Genomic DNA, 20,478 nt, shown 5'->3' on the forward strand with positions numbered 1-20,478 from the left:
CACAAAAGCCCTGAAAGATGGAGGGGTTGGGGTGGGTGCACACCTGTGAATTCTCTCACAGGACATCAAGATGGTGAGCTACTTCGTGACTGACCAGCCCCAGGCCTATTAGGGGCACATAAAAACCATGGTAAGTGTGTTTGGGAGGGACCATTCCCGCGTTGCCATTCAGCAAAGGTTTGTAAACTAGTTTTAAAACCAGTTTGACTATGCCACAACCATAGAAACCACACATTGCCAGTCTTGCAGGCGGCATCTGGGTGTGCACTTTAGCAAACAGGACGAGATAAAGTGCTCTCCAGAACGCACGGGGATGGGTTCAGGAGCTCGGAGGCCTCACGCGGCTCATGTCCGCTATAAATTTCTCCGGTCCTTAGAAGGCCACACCACTCGAAGCGGCTCTCTGAATGGCGGTCTCTGTGACCTTCAAAGTTATGACACTAGACCCCTCCTCTCTCGATCATACAGCCCAACATCCCAATCCAATCGCTAGCACCTCAAAGATTTAAAGACAATTGCACCCAAGGGCTCTGTTCAGCGCTACAGGGGTCCTTAGAAGCCGCTCGCCTAAAGTCTGGTTAGTAAGCTAGGGAGGCCCTAGGAGCAAGGAGCTGGCTCCCTTCCGGGGACAGCGCTCGGATGTCGCGGGTCATGGCCAAGGAATCCAGCCCAGATGCTGTCTAGTCTCGCGCGGCCGCAGTGCCCCATCGTCGTTGGGTGTCCAGATTCCAATCGCTGAACACCGAGATACTTGTGGACCCATGAAAGGGCACCGCGGGAGCGACCCTCGGGCCCCCAAGGCCTCAGTGAGGCTGGGGATCCGTCCCATGGCAAGGCTTTCAAAATCGCCCCAGCGACATCTAGACAGCAGAAAGACAAATTTTTTAAATGTGTAAAAACATTTGGCTTCTCGTAGCGAACACACTGCGGCAAGTTCCAGCACACAGACCAGTCTCCGCGCGCACCCACAGCCAGCACGGTCTCCGGGATCTGGGATCGGGGAACGCAAGTGCCCCCTGTGGCCGGCCCGCGCCTGATCTCGCGGGCCTGGGACGGCACCGGTGGCCTGCGCAGGGCCCAGGAGGAAGTTGGAGCCTCGGGGCCGAGTAGAGGGCAGGTCTGCTGCGCGGGCGTGGTGGGGGCCCTACCCAGTCGGGGCCACCCGGGGGACCGCGGCGAGGCCCGCCGGAGCTCGCGTCTCCCCACGTGGCGGGCCCCACGTGGAAGGGGCGGAGGAGGAAGGAAGGCGAGGGCGGGTGGAGTCACCGCACTGGCCTCGGGACCCCCGCGCCTCCCCAGAGCCTCCAGGGTGTGGTGGGGCTGGGCCGGGGAGTGCCGGCTTTGCCCGGCCCCCTCGGCTGCCCGCAGCGCCAGTGTGCACTTTCGCGTAGCCGCTAATCCCTGGAGAGAGCCGATTTGTAGTGAGAAGTATCTGTAGGGGCGAGACCGGACCATGTGGGGTTGTGTCATTGGTTTGCAAAGAGAGACCCCGCCTTTGAAAAAAAAAAAAGCGAGTGAGCGAGCGGGGACCCTCACCTCGCCTCCCGCCTCGCTCCTGCGCAGCCGGAGGGCACCGGAGCAGCGGCCCGCGCCGCTTCCGTCCTTCCTTTCCTTTTCTCTGCGCTTTCCTCCTCCTTCCCGGGAGGAGAAAACAAATAAAGAAGAGCAAATAGCCGGGAGGCGCTCGGCTTCTAGGACCTTTCCCTCCCCGGATCCAAGTTGCAGCCAGCATCCTCTGGGGGGTGAGCGCGGTGCGGCGCGGGCGCGGGCCGGGGACCCCCAGCGCAGCCCCCGCCTGGCCCCGGGGCTGGCGAGAGGGCGCGCGGCCGGGATGGCGGGGGGGTTGATCGGAGCCGGTGGGCGGGGGAAGGGGGTGGGGTGGGTGGGGAAGTAGGAAGAGGCTCGGCGGCGACGGGAGGAGGAGGAAGGGAAGGGAAGGAAGGGAGGGAAGGGAAGGGAAAGGAAGGGAGGGGAGGGAGGGAGGGGGTGGGGCGCGGAGCTGGAGAGATTAAGTTTTTGTGTGTGTGTCTCTGTGTGCGCGTGTCATTTTAAGGTGGCTCGGGAGCGGCCCAGAGGAGCCAGCGGCGCCCAGAGGAGCGGGAGACCGAGCTGGGAGCCATGCCGCGCTGAGGGGGGGCCTCACCGCCAGCGCCACCACCACCGCCGCCGCCGCCGGGTGGGGTGGGAGGGGCGGGAGCCGCCGCTACCGCCGCCGCCTCCCGGGTGGGCGCCCTTCTCCGTGGACGCCGGCGACCCAGGACGAGGTAAGAGGGGGGTCCTCGGGGAGGGCTGGGGCTGCCGCCGCCCCCGCCTCACCTGCGGCCGCTGGCTGGGGCGCCGTGCCCGCGCCTCACTGCGCCACTCCGGGAGGAGGAGGAGGGCGAAGGACACCGGGCCGGCATCCGAGGACATCTTTGGTCAGCGCCCCCGGCCCTGTGTCCGCACGCTGCGCCCGGGGGTGGACGCCCGCCTGGGGGTTATCGCCCGCCGCCCCTCGCCACCGATTGCGCCTGCTGGCCGCCCTTTGCGCCAGGATTTTTGTTGTTGTGATGAGAGTTGATGAATGCGAAGTAGGCGGTCACCTTCCTTCCCATCAGGATTGGAAAAAAAAAGGAAAGAAAAACCCGGAGCGCAGCGGCGTCCAGAGGGCAGCGGCGGCGGCGTCTGGCGACGGTTTCCTAGGCGCCCCCGGCTTGCTCCTGGAGCCCGGTGGGTACGCGCGCGGGGGCAGCTGGCGATCTTGGACGAGCGCGCTGCGCGCCGCGGGGACAATACGGCCGGATCCCTGGGGACCAGGAGTCCGAGCGTACCGGGGTGCGGCAGGCCTTGCGCCTGTGAGGCGGGCGGGGGGTGGGGGGAGAGGAGAGGCCGGGGTCGGCGGGGACAAGTCGGGGCGCGCGTGGCTCGGGGCCCCTGGGGGCGCGGCCCCTGTCGGCCCGGGATCCCGCGCTGCTCCCCGAGAGTGTAAGTGAGAGGCCGGGAAGGAGGCGAAGCGGATCCCTTTTGTTTTGCCGGCCCGGCATTGTTGGCTCCTTGGGGCAGCCGGGGCCACATCTGCCGCCGCCGCCGCCAGTGGCGCGCGGGGCTCGGCCCGCCAAAGTCGCGGCGGGGCGGGGGGCCGGGGCGGGCTGCAAGGGCGGGGGCGGGCGGCGCGGGCATTTCCTCTGCCCGGCCGCGCTCCCGCGGGCACCACTTCCTCCTCGCCCTCCGCCGGCTGTCCTCGGCGCCCTCGCCCGGGCCGCACTTTTCGGGTGGGGCGAAGCAAAAAAGAAAGTTTCGTAGAAGGGGCTGACTAGGGCGCGCCTTGGGCAGCAGGGACCCAGCGTGGCGTGGGTACGGCCGGGCCGCCGCGGTCGCTTCCCTGCTCCTGGTCTGCTTCGCGGAGCCGGACCGACCTGCGGAAAGAGCCTTTTCTTCTCCGGCTCGCGCCCTCCCCGATGCCTTGGGCGACCCGGGCTAGGCAGTGCGGGAGTACCGGCGCGCCCAGGCCTTGCTCCTGCGGGAGGCCCCGCGGCGTGGCCGGTCGCCTGCAGCCCATGATGCGCCCAGGGGCTCGGAGGCCGCGGGCCCGAGAGCTTGGCGCGGTCACCGCGGGCACACACTCGCGCGCACACACTCCCTCCGGTGGCTTGCTTTCCGCTGGCGACGATGGTCGCGGACACCAAGGTTGCGAGTGCGCGCGTGTTCGTGGTACCCCTGCCCAGCCCCCACCCCCTACTTTTCCCAGAGGCGACCCAAGCAGCGGATGGCTCCAGGGGACCCCCTCGTTTGGGGTTTTGTAGGGGAGCAGGGGGGATATTTATGAAATCCCTGCGTGCTTGGAGGTTGTTGGCAATGGCCTACGTCGCCACGCCAGGCTCCCATCCTCGGGCAAACAGACCTTCCTGGATATTTGCCTTCTTTTCTTTAAAAATTAGAAATGGGGGGAACTTCTTAGAGAGTCCTTGGTGGCAAGTGGCTGGAAGGGTAGGAAAGAGAACTCGATGCATTGGAAATTTAAAATGCTAAACGCCTTTATTTGCGATTCTTTGGGACGTGTGTATTTTTATCTGAGGTGGGTGACTTTTGGGGGAACATTACATTGGGGTAGGGGGGTTACAAAAGTGATTCTGCTTTCTAACTTTGACGGGATGCATCAACTGTCCGACCTCTTTTCGGAGGGAGATACTGCCTCCTCTCCTCGTGCTGGGTTCAAAGACGGTTTAAAAATTACCTCGCGTTCTGCTCCTGGGGCTGCTGTTTGCCTTTAGATAGATTCTCAAAGAACTAGTTTCCATCTACTTCGGAGAATTCTGGTTTGAAACATTTTTCAAAATAAATCTTTTACGTCTTGAGTAATGGGATTTTAAAAGGATCTTGTTTTTATACTCACTTGATTTCAAAGAGTACTTCTTAACAGCAATTACAAAGTAATATTTTAAATGCTAATTCAACATTTTCAGCCCCAGCAACTTTAATGTGAAAACAAGGTTTCCTTTTTATTTTAATAAATAGCAACTGTATCTTAAAGTTGGAACACTGAATATCCTTTTGTCTGGCTCTGACACACTCCTGGAAAAACCCCCAGTGCCCTTTTTATAGCCCCCCAAAGAAAAGTTAATGAGCTGGTCGGTTTCAAGCAAGAAGCAGGTCCTCCCTCTTGCAAAATATGCTTATAGTCGCCATTGAAGTTGAATGCTAGCCGTGAATGTACTTGCCTTTAATGAAACCAGTTTAATCGTTCACACTTGATCAAGTATAACATGACCAAACAAAGGAAATAAGCCAGCATATTTCTGTAGAGCATTGAGGGGTTTAGTGTAAGTGTTGGTGTTGGGTCGCCCCTCCCCCCACCCGCCCCAGTTCAAGAGAGAGAGTTGAAAGCTAGGGGGATTTATGACAGTGATTGGTTTTTCTGTGCCCCAGGGGTAGAAGACCCGGGTACGTCTCTGTGGAAAGCAGCTATTAGAGGGAATTAAAAGATCTCAGGTTTGGAGCTAGTTCCGAACCTGACAAGGTGTGTTTTGGCTCCTTGTTTGGGGAGATATACTTAAGCTGAAGGAGTATATCCCCTCCCCACTTGGTAATGGCACCTTAGTAAGGGAGGGTGGTGGGCGGTGTGGTGTGCCCTGCTGAGGGGAGCTCACGACCATGTGAGTTATTTACGGTTTCACTTGGGAGCTTTGAAACTGGCCCTTGAATGGGTGTTCTTGTGGGGGAGGGGCAGGGTGAATTACCTTTTCTTAGCTGTGATTAAAAAAAAAAAAAAAACCTTTGTTCCTCATGCATTTCCTTGCTAAGCTTGAGCTGCAGTTTGTGGGATTCAGGTCAACTTCAGTGAAGAAATGTAAAATTCAAAGGTGTCACTTCAGAGTTAAGAAAGTTAAAAAAAAAGTTTATCCACCAAAAACAAAACACAGCCACTGTTTAAAACAAAAACAAAAAAAAAAACCAGCACCAGTGACATACTTTGTGAAATATTTTGGCCTTTTAAGACTTGGGCACACCTGTTCCTGTCCCTGCTGAGTCCTTTGCTTTCCCTGGCATTGTTAATCTGGCCCTTGTACACAAGATGAAAGAGTCAAACTTGCTAGTGGAATAATTATTAACTACTCCATCCGTTCCCCTTTCAGGGAATAATCAATAACTTCACTCTTGACTTGAAAAACTCCAGACAGAAATTCTCCTCCTGTAAGACTAGAGAGTGTTTGGAAGAAAAATGGAATCAGAGAAACAAATGGTAGCAACAGACAAAACTGTGAAAACCAACTTGTACCATTCTCGGTGTTCTGGAAAGCACTCAGTGAATGGGTATATTGAATCAGCAGCGCCCTGAATTAAAAAAAAAAAAAATACTGTCACCAGGAAGCTTTAAAATAGTAATGGAAAGTGAGTCCAGGATGGCATGTTCTGTTAACTTTTTTTTTCTTTTCTTTTTTGACACAGGGTCTCTCTACATGGCCCTGGCTGTTCTAGAACTTACTGTGTAGACCAAGCTGGCCTAGAACTCACAGAGAGATATGCCAGCTTCTGCCTCCCACATCCTGGGATTAAAGGCTTGTGCCACCACACCCTGCCTTTCTTATTCTTATGCTTGACTTATTAAAGAACAGAAAAGGACATCCAAAAGGACATCTTTGAGGGAGGGCTCCTGCTGCGCGGTAGCCCGGGAATGTCATTTGCCAACAACAGACCCTGGCATCATGAATCAGTTATCCCCTCTGTACTCAGTGCTTTTGGTAAATGAAAAAAAAAATGTAGAGAGTTTACAGCAGAAGCAGGGTGGTGGCCCCGATTGTCATTTTTTACCTCTGTCACTGCAGTCTGGAGGGGCTGTCATCAAAATGTATGTGAGTTCAATCTGGGTACCTCTGTTAATAATCTTTCTATCAGCCGAAAGCAGCAGGCCAGGTGTCCCAGGTGCCTGATGGAAACCTGAGCATCCACGGAGCAGCACATGGTTGGGAAGGGACATTTACCCACCGTGCTTGGGATGAACAGCTCACTTATTATTTCCATGTCCAGGTGATAACACTTCCATGATAGACGGTGGAACACAATTTTTCAGTCTTTACCAAAAAACAAAACAAAACAAAAAAACCATAGGGATCTCTCAGTACTTAAGGCACAGGCAGGTGGATCTCCGAGTTTAAGGTCAGCCAGATCTACAGAGCGAGTTCCAGGACAGCCAAGGCTACATAGAGAAACCCTGTCTAGAAACCCCACCCCTCCAAAAAAAGAAAAAAAAAAATAGTGTGGTTTGACCCTTTACAAGAAAGGCCTTGTGCTTAATAGAGGTGGCACCATTTGGTGAAATCTTGGGGTATCTTACTAACAGTCTTTTTGGGGACTGGTAGCTCAGGAATGCTCAAGAGGCCTGTGTGTGCCAAAAAGTTTTGCGGCCACAGGGATGCTTAGTGGGTAACTTGTAGGTGTGCTGCCTAGGTAAATCGCCTTAACCCTTACAGCTGGTAAGCGTGACCTAATTTACTTTGACTGCAACTTAATGTTACAGCCCCCATAGAAAGTAGGGAAAGCTTGAGGCTGTCCCCAAACCCATCTTTTGAAGCTAGTTTTTATTCACGTCTGGATATAATGGAATATGTGTCATAGAGTTTGAAAGGTTTTTTTTTAAGCTTTATCTCTAAGCTTAGAAAATTATATTTAATAATCGCCAAAAACTTCAGAACCATTTTTTTTAAAGGTTTTCAGTGGCTCTTTTGATCACGATTTAATGAAAAGTATCGAGAAGCCGTCGCTGTGATGCCAACGATGGCCACAAATGAATGTTTGGGCCTAATCTGGAGTTGGCTTTTAGATGTCATTATTAATGTTGAAGGCCTAAATTATGGCTACACTTGGGCATTCAGAAGCTCTCTATGAAAAGAAGGGCTTTGCACATTGTGTGGAAGGGGGGGATTCACAGATGAATATAGAATGTACAATGGTGAGAGAACCAGGCCATTGTTTGTGTGGAATGTTGACAATGGAGCCAAGGGGCAGTTTTGCCTTCTGCAGGAGAACAGAATGGGGATGGGAACCAGCCTGGCATTCATCTGCCTTGGTCAGGCATGGAAATTTGGCCAGCTTCCCTTCCTGAGTTTTTCTTAGAAGGTGGTCTTACTGGACTCCTAGGGAATGCATGCTTTGGCTTCTTAGCAATCTGCATTCTTTTTTAGGAAAGATTACAAGAGCAAATAGAAACGTTTCCAAGAAAAGCGTTAAGAAGCCAAACTTTTTCTCCCCCGCCCCCCTTCAAATTTGATATTAGGAGAATAATAGATAAGCCAGACACTGAGGCAACTGACATCCCAGGAAGGAGCTGTGTTTGCTTTTAAATCCTCCCTGTGCCTCTGTCCTGCCTTTGGGGACACTCACAGTAGGGCCTGTTGGTGGCTCCTGCTAGTCTTTGAGTCTTCTTTCTCAAAGCCTCCCCTCTCCCTTCCACATGGGGCCCATGATGGCTCAGGTGACAGGCATTCCTGGGACCTTGTAAAAGCCTCCATCCAAACTGGAATCATGTGGGTAATTGTCTATTCCCAGGGCTCCTTCTGTTTGGTGTTTAGCAATGCGCAGTCATAACTTTGAGGCCCCTTGGCAGTTTCCGTCTGTACCTAGCTAGGTCTCCCGTGGGTGCTTAGAAATGGCCTGCTTTAGCTGTGCACCTAACTTAGATTTAACAGATGACTGCTAGAGTAGACTTGAATTTCATAGAAATTGTGATAAAATGGTTGGGTTCTGACTAATGGGGCAAGCAAGCAGTCATGTTAGTTTTATAGGGAATTATGACTTCTGTCCTAGGTAATAATAGAATTTTCTTCCCCATCCCACCCAAGCTGGTTGGTGTACGGGAGGATGTTAACCATGAATAAATACCTAGTGACTAGGTTTGCCTTGGCCTCTGGTGACCAGGAAAAGCCCCGGTAAAGAGGAGGTGCTTTTTATTCATTGTGGTTATAAAAACCCTTTTTATTTGTAAACTACAAAAATAGACTTTGCCCTATGTTATTCTTTTGGTCTGGGCTCATGTAGCACAGGCTAGACTTGAATTTGTTCCTGGTCACGTTTAGTGTACCACCACACCTGGTTTATGTTGTTAATTTTTTTTTTTCTGGATTCTGGTCAGCAGAAGTGTGCTTCTTGCATTACGACATCTTGAATTATGATTTAAATTGCCTGGTTTAAAGATTGATTGTTTGCTAAGAGAGGGCAGCAGTAGCTTTGTGTATTATTGGAGCCCGGATTGAGGCCCTCAGAGGATGTGGAATACAGCACCAGGCCTCCTCAGACCTTCTAAGTTCATCCTCACTGTGGCTCTGCTCCCATCATGCTTGAAATTTGGCCTCCGGCTATCTCACCAAGCTCAGGACAAACAAAACCTTCTTTATTGGAGTCAAGGAATCCTAGGAAGTTTGTCTGAAGGAACTAAGAGACCTATCTCATGACCTAGTGGGATGCTTGGTGGTTCTTCTTGGTCCTATTATGACAGTTAAAAAAAAAAAAACCTACCTTAATATGGAGGCTAGCAAAGTACTGCTTTATGGAGGCAAACGGGCATAATAAAACCTGGAAGTGTATTTTGTTATATCTGATCTCAGAGCTGAGAAGAGAGTCCTGGGAGGGTGGGGTAGGAGGACCAGGTGAAAATGACTTGCTGGAGAAGAGGGTTCCTGCAACCTTCCCTGGTTGTGACTATTCTATTGCTGATGGAGAATTTTAGTGTGGTCTGCCCAGGAAAAAAAGTGCTTCTGTACTGCTAGGTCCGACCCAGGTAGGCCCGAGGAAAGGTGGGGGGCGGGGGTAATGCCTTGCACATACTTGAAACCCTGGTGTCCTTACACCCAGATTGGCCCACCTGAAAGCCAGGTGAGCAGGGCTGAGAGTGCGCTTTAAAACCAAGTCTCAGGGATGGTTGAAGGAAAGGTTAACATTCTGAACCCCCAACCCCCCATTTCCAGCCCAACAGTACCCTCGGCGATCACGTGGCCTGGCATTACTCAGGAACGGAGACTGGGTGGGGGTGGGGGGGCGCCGAGGCTCCGCTCGTTGGAGCTGCCAGGCCAGATAGGACCAGTGTGGGCTCCCGGCAGTGGCAAAACTTAAGGGACCACTGGGGCCCGGTTTTGGCTACTGGTTTCCAAACACCAGGTGGAGGCTGAGCCTAATAGGATTCCTTAGGAAGATGCCATTTCATTTTCTTTCCGAATGTAGTGGATGGTCGATACTTTCAAAGTTTTATTTTCACTGCCTTCTCCAGATGTTCTATCAGTCTGCATCGCTGGCTGGATATGCTAGCCTGCCTTTGGGGGCGAGGCTAGAGCAGGTGGCTCGGGGTGGGTGCCGCGGTCAGATTCTGTCCGGAGAGCACCCATCGCTTTCTCTGTTAGTCTCAGATCTGGTGATGAAAATGTGACTTGGGAAGCGTGGTAAAGAGTGCATCAGACATCCATATGCATATATGAGTGCCTACAAGTAAGTAAGATCTTGGGATGTTTTTTATCTTAAAAACAGTTCACAGCCATTAATCTTAACGAGGCTCCTGCGAGCTGGGTAAATACAGTAATTCCTGTTTATTTGCGAGAAAGAAATACCGAGTCGCTTCCTCCAAGTCACGAAGGGACTGTTTTTTTTTCTCCCCTAGTTCCTGTATCGCAGAGTTGGGGAGGTGGATCAGGCCACCCGGGACCCTCTGCCTTCTGCCCAGCGGGACACCAGGACGACTTCCGGTGTCCCGCGCGACCTTCCAGGCGGGGAAGAGGAGAGGCTGGGTCTGAGGAAGGCCTTCGCCACACCTGGCCCCGCCCCTGGGGTGGGCGGGGTCTGGCTTGGGGACCCTGGGGAAGAGCGGGGACGGGGCGGGGGCTCTTAACGACTTGACTTTCTAAGGATCCCAGGACCCGAATCGCACACAGGTGGAGTGGGCTGCTTGTCCCTGGGGTGTGCGCACCTGGCGACCCCACCCCCGCCTATCTCTGCGCCCGGGGTGGGGCACCTGACACCGGGAAAACTCCCTTTGCCCGCGCCTTTTCACTTGCTAATCGAAACAGCAGGGAAGTCTTTAGGTGATGGAAATGGACCCCGTTTCCCAGCCCCCACTTCCTTCCTCCTGCAGGCTTTCCTCTCACCAGCTGGCCTCTGGCGGGGAGGGAGCTGCGGGGTGACAGGAGACAGTCTTTACAATGTGGCCGGCTTGCGGTGTGTGATAAGTTTTTTTCAGTGCTGCGTTATTTGTACTACAAACCGAGCCATAGAGTTGACGCAGGTAACTGCCAGGACCGAGGCCTGCCGATTACCCCAACAGCTGGGATGTCGATTATGGCGGTAGTTCTGGTGTCTGGGGCTTATGACCGGAGGTGCCTGGGCATTGAGTGAGGGGCAGCAGGCTTTAGATTTTTGAATTGGGGGTTCTCCATGGTGAAACAAACTGAACGATTGGCCTTCTTCTGTCTTTGTAGACTTCAGAACTCTTCACAGCATTGTCACTTTTGATGGAGTAACAGTGCAGACAGAGGCCACCTATTGAGTCCTCACTTGGCATCTGGCCGTGACTGGTCTACATTAACTAGCCTTTGTTTCTCCCAAGGTGGAATGATGGCTGACCGAGGAAGCACTTTGAGCTGCTTTGCCTACGATCTGCCCACAGAGCGGGGACCTGAAGTGTGGAAAGTTCACACTTCCTGCTTGGAAGACCTTCTCCCTGGGTGGAGCCTGCTCCCACCTCCCTTTCCTCTCTGCCTTCGGAGCAGAGGGAAGGAGCAGGTTCCGTGTTCTTCCAGAATTCAGGCAGACTTCACAGAAATAATTATTCCTCACCCTGCCTCCACCACACAGCTTTCCTAGAGCGCATGGAGCTGTGAGAAGTCCGGCTTGTTTTCATTTTGTCCTTTGGGTGATCTTTTTGTTAGAGTGGCCCAGTCCAAGGCAGGGAGTGCATCCTGCAGGCCTTTAAAAGTTTATTGCACTTAAAAACATTTTAAATCACATTTATTGGTGTGTATGTGGGGAAAAGAATCAGTGTGTAAGTGTGCACCACCACCTGCTGGTAGGTTCATTGCACTCTTGTCCTGGAGATCTAGCTTAGGGTCTCACACAAGCTGACTAAGCTCATCCCTTTTCTCTCTTACCATGTGCAGGCTGGCCTGAAATTCACTCTGCAGCCTCAGTCTGCAGTATCTAGAGTTCCAGTTACCCAGTCTTCTCGGGACTTTAAAATAACATTTATTTCTGTTTCATGTGTACGGGTGTTTTGCCTGCACACAGTACACGCAGAGGCCAGAAGAGGGCATCTGACCCCCTGGAACTGGAGTTAACAGATGAGCTTTGTAGCCATTACCAGTGCATGCTAGGAATTGAACCCTGGTCCTCGGGGAAGAGCAGTCAGTGATCTTAACCATTGAGCCATCTCCACCCACTCTTCACTGTCATTTTAAAGTGACTGTTCACACCTGGGAGGTCTCTGGGAGCTTCTGGCTGTGTGGAGAGAATTTTCTGGATTACCTGTATGCCCCACTCCCCTAAAATGCCTAGTGCCTAAGGACAGCCATCACTTTTTCAGTCGGTAACACTTGAATTTCCATTTTGTAGGCTGGGTTAGCAGGGTCTCAGTCTCCTCAAAGCAGGTACTACCATTCTAGTGCGTGCCCCTCCCTACATCCCACCACTCCTCAATTTCTGCACGTAGATATTTGGAGGATATAGCAGGATAGTAGGGTCCCCCCTAGGGAGGATGGGATGGTCTTTCTGTTCAACTCCCATAAAACCAGTAAAAACTTCCTTTCAAGGAAGTTCTAGGTTACAGCCATGCATTTGTGTAACACTGGCCTTAGCAAGGAATATGAGTGAATTCTCCAGAACAAAAGGATTAGTCTTCTTTTCAAAGTGGCGATCAGAACTGAAAGGGATTGGCACGAATTTGGGTGTGTCCTAAAAATCCAGAGCCTAGCCCTGCCCTTGTGGTGATTAACTCACCTCAAAGGCACCCGGGGCAGGAGCTCTGGACCTAAGGTCCCCAAATGGTGGGGATTTTCCTGAAAAACAGGCTTTCATTAAGAGAGGACCTTCCTGCTCTGCAGCCCTTCCTTCCCTATGGAGAACAGGTGTGGGCCTGTGAACTGGGAAATCCCTTTAGTTATGCTGGGGAGGGGTATGAGCCTGAAAGAGTGGGTGCTGGGGACACAGGTTCCGCCCTGACTGAGGACAACATGCTGGACGGTCTCTTAACAAATTACTCATGTTTGCCCTGGTGTCCTGGCCCTGCTCCAACTTGGGTAATGATTATATTACTGTCTATTTTAAGGTCCCCCTCCTCCCGGGTTTCAAACAGGTCTCCATTGTGTGCTTTACATCACACAGAGGAAGTCAGTTGGGGGTGGGGGGGTGTATTCTCTGTTGGCTTTTACTGTACAGGTCTAGATGATGAGACATGAGAGGATAAAGCCCCTTCTTCAGAGACTGTTTGCCTGGAAGGTGGGCACAGCTGAGCCTTGCAGACATCTGAGCACCAGTATGACTCCTGTGGGTCTCGCAGCCTTTGCTTGACTGACTCCTGTATGTAACTTCATCAGGGACAGTCATCCCCTGCTAGCCACAGTTTCAGGTGGTCTCAGAACCATGCAGGTGGGTCTGGGATGCAGGAAGTGTATACACACACACACACACATGCACACACACTCCTGGCTTGCTTCAAGGGCTCGGGGGTCCTTTGCCCTGCAGAAAAGCCACTGAGGCTGGCACCTAAGTTAACTCCCTCAACGCAAGGTAGGGGCCAGGGCAGATGATCTGCCCACCGTGGAGGTGCACACTAGTCTCCTGATCATCCAGTTTTCCCCATCCTGTGCGTGTACAGTTCCATTTGTTTCCTTTGGCCTTTCACAGCGCTTTTGATTTGGGGATGGAGACTCCTATTCCTCACCCTCACCGGAAGACATCCTTTCACTTCTCAACTAAATGGAGGATGAAGAATGTGATTTAAGCTGTGAGGCACACACCTATAATCCCAGCATTTGGGAGGTAGTTGCAGGCAGATCTCTGAGTTCAAGGCTAGCCTGGTGTACAGAGTGAGTTTCAGGACAGCCAGGGTTGTTAAACAGAAAAACCCTGTCTCCAAAAACAAAAACAAAGAATGAGAAAGTCTCTCTTCTTGAGTATACTGGACTAGTGGGTCATTCCTTCCCTTCCTAAGATGGTCAGGTGTACCACAGGGTACTATCACAAACTCATTTGGGGGTTGCTTCTGATTTTGTTTTTTTCCCAGTAATGACTGGGGACTTCTTATAGCTTGTATAAGGATCGCAGGGGGATGTAGTGATCCCTGGTTGGTTGGACTCTGTTCACGCATGCCAGTTAGGCCAGTGAACTTCAAGTATAAGTTCATAACTGTTAACCAAAAACGAACTTAGAAAAAGACTCCCCATCATCTAGAGCAGGGGCAGGCTTGAAGCTGCATTCCAGGAGCATTTCAAGCTAGTGATAACTAAATGGTGCTCTAGGGACCCTCCCAGCAGCAGCCCACTTGGGGAGCACTGGGGGCCTTTTACTGTATGGAGGCCAGGAAGAGAGCTAGTGCAAGGTCCCCTTTGACAAACCTATCTCCAGAAATAGTTACATTGTGATTCATAACAGGAAAATGACAGGAAGTAGCAACGAAAATAATTTTGTGATTGGGGGGTCCCTACAACATGAGAAACTGTATTAAAGGGTCGAAGCATTAGGAAGCTTGAGAACCACTGGGCTAGTCTGATGGTTGGACTTGCCCCAGAAGACATACGGTTAGACAAGAAAGATACCCTTCTAGAGCTTAGTAGAAGCATCAAGATACACAGGGGTTAGACTCTTCTAGAAAGTGTGGTGAAGATGGGGTGGAAAACTCTTGCACCCTTACTGCATTTACATTTGCTAAGCTCTTTTCAAGGGCTTCAGTTTCTGAGTATGTACACTTTAGAGGTATGTTACAAGATCCCACGAGGTAATGTTTATAAGTGCTCAGAACAGACTGACACGTTGGTTTGATAAATTCAAAAAAATAAATACCGTAAAGTGAAGTAAACCTGCGGTTCTTGTACTAAGGAAGCCCATTGTGCCCTTCAAACTGGGTGGATGTTGAAGGGTCCCCATCAGGCACCCCGAGGCTTGAAGGGTCTGGAAGAGCAGAATCCATGGGCTCAGGACTGACTGGGGGCATTATAAAGGATATTTGGAGTATGTAGTGACCAGCCTAGGGAAGGGCACTGGGTTTGGTTTGCTTCTCATTGGTTCCTGCGGCCAAAGTGAATGAACTAAAGAAACTTTCAAGATGTTGTTTTTAGACAGGGGCCCATTACTGCACATGTGTTAAGTCCAAGAAGCCTAGTAAAATATTCATGTGTTATTGGAGACCTATTCCTTTTCCATGGAAGGAAAATAAATTGGCTGTCCTGCCTGGTGGGCAGTCAACATGGGGACCTCGCCTGGTCCAGCTGCTTGAGACAGGTGGAACCTGCTGAGAAAAATGGCCCAGGGTTCGGTTGTCCCCCTAGGAGCCTAGCTCCCACTGCACAGAGCAGGGAGCCACAGCACGGGCAGGAAAACAACACTCCCAGAGTCTGTGGGGAGAAAAAAACCTCTTCCCCCGATCCTTCCCTTGTGACGGACTGGCCTTAGCCTTTCTTAGTTCATTGCCCTGGTCCCCAGGCAGGAGGGTCTGTGCTCCTGGAATCTTGTGTGGGTCATCTGCTTGGTATGTGGTAGTGAGTTCTTGGTTGGTAAGAACAGGTTTGGTACCTGGGTCAGATTCAGTGGGGTAGCGGTTTTCCGTGTCTAGGCAGGTTTCTGATCCAGGCCCTTCAAACCCTGGACACGGTCTCCAGTGTATCCATCCACTGTCAGATATTGAGAAAGCACCCATTATGAGCCAGGCTGATCATGCATGTGCCTTTGAAATTCCAATTTTAACCCTCCCCCCTTTTGTGTTTTGTTTGTTTATTATTTATTTATTTATTGGGACAGACAGACTCTTGCTGCATAGCCCCCTTTTGTGTTTTGTTATTATTTATTTATTTATTTATTTATTTATTTATTTATTTATTTACTTATTTATTTATTGAGACAGACTTGCTGCATAGCCCAGTCTGGCCTTGAACTCTTGACCTGCCTGCCTCAGCTTCCCAAACGCCAAGTTCACAAGTGTCAGCATGAGCTGCTCTCTCTAGGCAGTGCCACTCCTCTGTGCTGCCCATCAGGTCCCAGGTGTGAGTAGTAAGGCTGTGCGCATGTGCCAATGTGGAAGACACTATTTGTTACCTCCAAGGAGGCCTGGTCATTTTATGGACCAGCAATTTCTTTGCTCAATTCATGCCGTTGAAAATTTAATTTGGAGATGGTCCTTGAAGATGCCCTTGGAAAAACGGGGGTCTGCAGTGCAAGTGTGTGTGTGTGTGTGTGTGTATGTATGTATGTATGTATGTATGTATGTATGTATATATGTGTGTGTGTGTGTGCACATACACACACACATTAGGCCATTCATGAGAATTAGAAGGTCCTCCAGCAGATTATGAGAGGGGGTGGGTAAGCCCATATGATGCTGATGCCTGTGGCATTTGCATAGTTGGTTCTATTACCACTGTGGTTTTGGTGGTAGCCCCAGGGGAGGAACATCAAAGTTACAGCAGCATTAATAGAACTGAGAAGAAGAAGTTGTCTTCTCACCTACCTTGCTTGTGTTGCATGTAGTATTCTAGCTCCCTGCTCCCTCTGCATTGCCGACTGGCATGGGCATAGAGTTAGGGGCCTCCCAGGAGCACAGAGAGGTCCTCTGGGGGAGTGCCAGGATCCTTTAACCAAAGAGCCCTTACTCTCCAGGTTGACCCATGCATGTTGGGTTAAGAAACTGGCTGTGGGTTTGGTGGTTTTCACATGAGTGACTTCCCACAGTCCCCAGGGAGGACCTGATGGCTGGGTGGTTCCAGAGAGGCTGGCTGCCAGAGCAGGGGGATCCCCGGGGCACCCCTTCTAGGAGTCCGTCTCCTGGGCCCTGTACACCATCATGTTGGACAACCCCCAACATCTGTATTTTTAGCAAACTCCTCCAGGTGGTTCTCCCTGTAGTCAGCTCAGAACCTGCCAACCACACACAGTCTGTCTTTCTTTAAACACAAACCACTCCCCCAGCGCTACACCCACACACTTGAGTCTGGTTATTGAACATTTGGCATGCAAACGTGGTTGAAAGAGGGTTATATATAGCTTGAATAACCCCCAGATTGAATGAATACATTTGAAGTTTGAAGCATGTATTTGTGCCTTTCTGTCTTCTCTTTAAAAGCCTCTAGAACATCACCAGACATTCCTAGGAACCTGGGAGGAAGTTTCCCGTGTGTGTGTGTGTGTGTGTGTGTGTGTGTGTGTGTGTGTGTGTGTGTGTGTCTGTTACTCTTGGGGCTGGTTCCATGTGCAGATGGACTTGACATTGAACTGTGTCTGTGCGCAGCAGTGTTTACTCAGATGAGCCTGCCCCGAGAGTCGTGTCATAGCATGCCAGAAGGAAAGGAACTTTTTAAGACTTGGCTTGGTGAAGTACACTATGACTATCGCCCGTCAGAGATGCATGCATGAAGTCAGCTTGTTGGTTCTGAGGCACGGGGTCTTTCTCGCTAGCCCAGACTGGCCTGGAATTTGTGGCAATCCTCCTGCCTGAATGCCCTGCCCTGGGATTAGAGATAAGAGCCACCTTGTTCTGTGTGGAAGTTGATATGCTTAATACTAGCTGATAGGGGCATTAACATGCGTGGATTATAGACACTTCCGCCTCTCCCAACAGACCAAATCCACCTTTAACCAGGCAGACAGCGTTGTTTGGTAATAAGCTAGGCACTACGCAGATTTAGGAACGATACCTTCTGTTTTAGAAATGACATCCCCACATGGGAGGCAGAGTCAGGCAGATCTCTTGTGTTTGAGGCCAGCCTGGGCTACACAGAGAAATCCCAGTCTCCAAAAAGCAAAAGCAAAAGATTAAAATCAGATAGAGCCCCTACTGTGTGCTGTAGTTCTGGGAGGGCCTGGAGCTTAGTGGGCAGCTGGAACTGGGACAACAGGTTGGGTCATCCCCAGGCCCAGAGCTGTAGTGGGTGGGTCCACTGGGAGAAAAGGACATGCTTGGTTGTCTTCTGCAGTGTTGTGGTGAGGCATATCATCTCCAGGTGTGTGCTCCAGGTACTTGCTGGGGACGCTGGGCCGAAGACTCCACCTCCTTGGCATTCTGGTATTATGCAGGATGTGAGTGAGTGTTCCCTCTTTGTCTCTGGACAGAGGGACATTGGGAGAGATGAGTATGGAGAGAACGGATGTCTGGGAGTTTGGGGCTGTGAGTTGGACATCATTTGAAGATGACGGTGGGCTGCTGAGAGGTTATTGTGTCCAGGGCCTGGGAATGTAGCTCATTTGATAAAAATGCTTCCTTAGCATGTGTGAAGCTCGGGGTTCGATCCCCTGTACCACATAAACACTAGGAAGGTTGGCACATGCTTCTAATTCTAGCACTTGGGAGATGGGGGCAGATGGATCAGTTTCAGCTACATAGCAAAAATGACAGACAGCCTGGGCTAGAGTCTCACTCTGTACCTCTGGCTGGCCTCACACTTAGAACAACTCATTCTGCCTCTGCCTCCTGAGTGCTGGGATTTAAGGTGTGTGCTACCAAACTCGGCTGAAGTTATTTCGTACAAAAGCCATTGCTGTGCCTGGGAAAATGAATCAGTGGGCTCACTTACAGTTTGTGAATCGAAGGCGGAAGAGCCGTGAACACTGGTGTGAAGCTTGCTGTAGGGCAGCCGGGAAGAGTACTGGGATGCACGGGCAGTAGTTGTGGGGTGGGCAGAGAAGGTGAAACTTGTCTTTTAATTCGTCGTGCATAAGGTGTCTTCCTGCTTACAAGTGGAATCGCAGTGTGAGGCATCTGGAATTAATCCCAGGGGCCATTGGTACCGACCTCAGGTGCAGAGCATCCATGGGAGGCCGTGGGTTTGACCATGTTAGATCGTGTGGCACAGGATTGTAGTGTATTCTTCTAGTTGCCAGGTGGTGCTGACTTGTGTACATTGGTCCGGTCTGTGGTCATTGGGTACTGACTGTAATGTCTTCTAAGAGGACTGCTGTGTGCTAGGTGCTGTCCTGGGACTTTAGAGCTCCCCCCTGTGTCATAGTTTAGGACCTTGAGAGCAGAGAGAGGTGTGCTGTTGTGTCATGGATGAGGACCTTGAGAGCAGAGAGGTGTGCTGTTGTGTCATGGATGAGGACCTTGAGGGCAGAGAGACGTGTGGTGTGTGCTCATGCGATTCAGATAAATCGTGGCTGAACCTTAAGCTCATCCATGGTCCCGTTATGTCCTGCCAAGAGAGGGCTGACCTTTGAGAACCTCCCCTCAGGTAACTCGGGTTGCTGCTGGTTTGCCTTATGCATGCTTTTTCTAGATGTCCACGGAAGGGACAGAGTTGGAATCTGGAGTGGAAGTTTGCTGGGGGTCCTGATGTCAGTCACACACAAGTACAGGTCCCTTTTTTGGGGTACGAAGTTCCTCCAGCAACTTGGACCAGCCAAGAGAGTGTGACTGTACCTTCCTGCTTAAATAGACACCACTGGGTTTGAGGCTACAGAGGGGGTGTATGTAATCACCATACCAGCTGTGATGGGTAAGAGCTGATCAGGAAAGGGACTGGAGGGGAATTCCTTCCACATTTCCCTGGCCATGAAATTTCCAGAGGTAGCCAAAAGATTTTCCCTCACAATGTTGTTTGTAGCATTACTGTGAGTCTACGAAGACTCTACAAGTGTTTTCCAAACGTCTGCTTCTGCGGTTGGGCTCCCCTTCAGTTCTTTCCAGGGAGCTTGGGGGGTAGATGGTTGCAGGGCCAGACTTCAAGGCCACTGCTGAGTTAATGAGCTTTGCAGTTTATCCTACAAAGTCATTGCTATTACTCATTTTTTTTTTAAAAAAGGGTGCCAACTCCCTACAATGTCGTGTAGATATACTCGTAGACAGTAGAACTCACTTGTAGCGTGGAATTCTGCAAACTTCGCAAAATGAGATAAATATCGCTCGGTTGCAAAACAGTGCCGTGCTTTGGAAAATATTCTGTTTCCCTGTATGCCTCCCTGCAGGCATGCGGAGGTGAGAAGACAACTTTCAGGACTCAGTTCTTGCCTTCCACCATTTGGGTTCTGGGATTGAACTAAGGTAGTCTGGCTAGGCTGCAATAGGCAAGCCTTACCTATTGAGGTATCTTGCTGAGCCAAGTCGATTCTTTTCGTTAGTAGAAAGACTTAGGAAGTTAATAGGAGTCGGTAGATGTTGATGCAAGAGGCTAGGAGTTTCTGGGTCCTTCGTAAATGACCAAGGAGCGTGCATGCCCACAAGGATAGCCCAGGCACAGCAGATGGGCACGCCTGGGTGACCTCCCACTGGTGCCATGCCAGGCATGCCTGAGACTTAAGGACAGACTTTGGCTCATACTAGACAGCTAGCATTAAAAGCCAGTCACTGAAACCCAAGTCTTGTGTGCCACATGAAGCCACCTGTCACCTCAAAGTACCCTCCCATCTCAGATGAGCAGTTCTGGGCTCTCACACTTGAGGGCCCAGTGCATCTAAGGCCATGCCATGATCCTTGGGCTCCCTGGGGACACAAAACAGCTGCTGACTGCCTTTCCACAGCTTCTCCGCAGTGTCCCGTCAGCCCCTCTTGGAAGGGCCTGGGAACACGTGTCTGTTCCGTCCAGGTCCGGAGGGAACTGCAAGTCATCTCCAGGACACTGCTTCATCCTCTCTCCTTTTTTTCTTCATCCTTTCTTGGTTTGGGAGATAGCTGGGTGGTGTGCCACTCGCTCACAGCTCTGGGGCTGCTGCTTGTGTTCCCAGGACTCCCTGGGTGGTGGCTCGTGGGTCATGATTTGTTTATTGAAGGTAGAGGCCAGCTGGGCCAGCCGGCTTCCTGTGGTCAAGGAGTGTGGTTTGTGAATAGCCCAG

The 20,478-nt window shown here is 51.4% G+C and overlaps 1 protein-coding gene across 3 annotated transcripts in view; it reads left to right on the top strand.

Annotated features, from left to right (window-relative positions):
* The first annotated feature begins 1,656 nt into the window (after positions 1-1,656).
* The window catches only part of Ctbp2 (C-terminal binding protein 2), a 139,341-nt gene continuing 120,519 nt past the window's right edge, over positions 1,657-20,478 (top strand). The window contains exons 1-2 of one of the 3 annotated variants that reach the window (XM_028868689.2): positions 1,657-1,742; positions 2,054-2,264. The gene's annotated coding sequence lies outside the window, so the exon portion shown is untranslated. Of the gene's footprint in view, positions 1,743-1,989; positions 2,265-2,346; positions 2,710-20,478 lie in introns of those variants that run through there. The other 2 variants (XM_028868709.2, XM_028868698.2) reach the window with 2 other exon arrangements.

This window comes from Peromyscus leucopus, chromosome 1 (genome assembly GCF_004664715.2).
Source record: "Peromyscus leucopus breed LL Stock chromosome 1, UCI_PerLeu_2.1, whole genome shotgun sequence".
NCBI classification, from domain to species: domain Eukaryota; kingdom Metazoa; phylum Chordata; class Mammalia; order Rodentia; family Cricetidae; genus Peromyscus; species Peromyscus leucopus.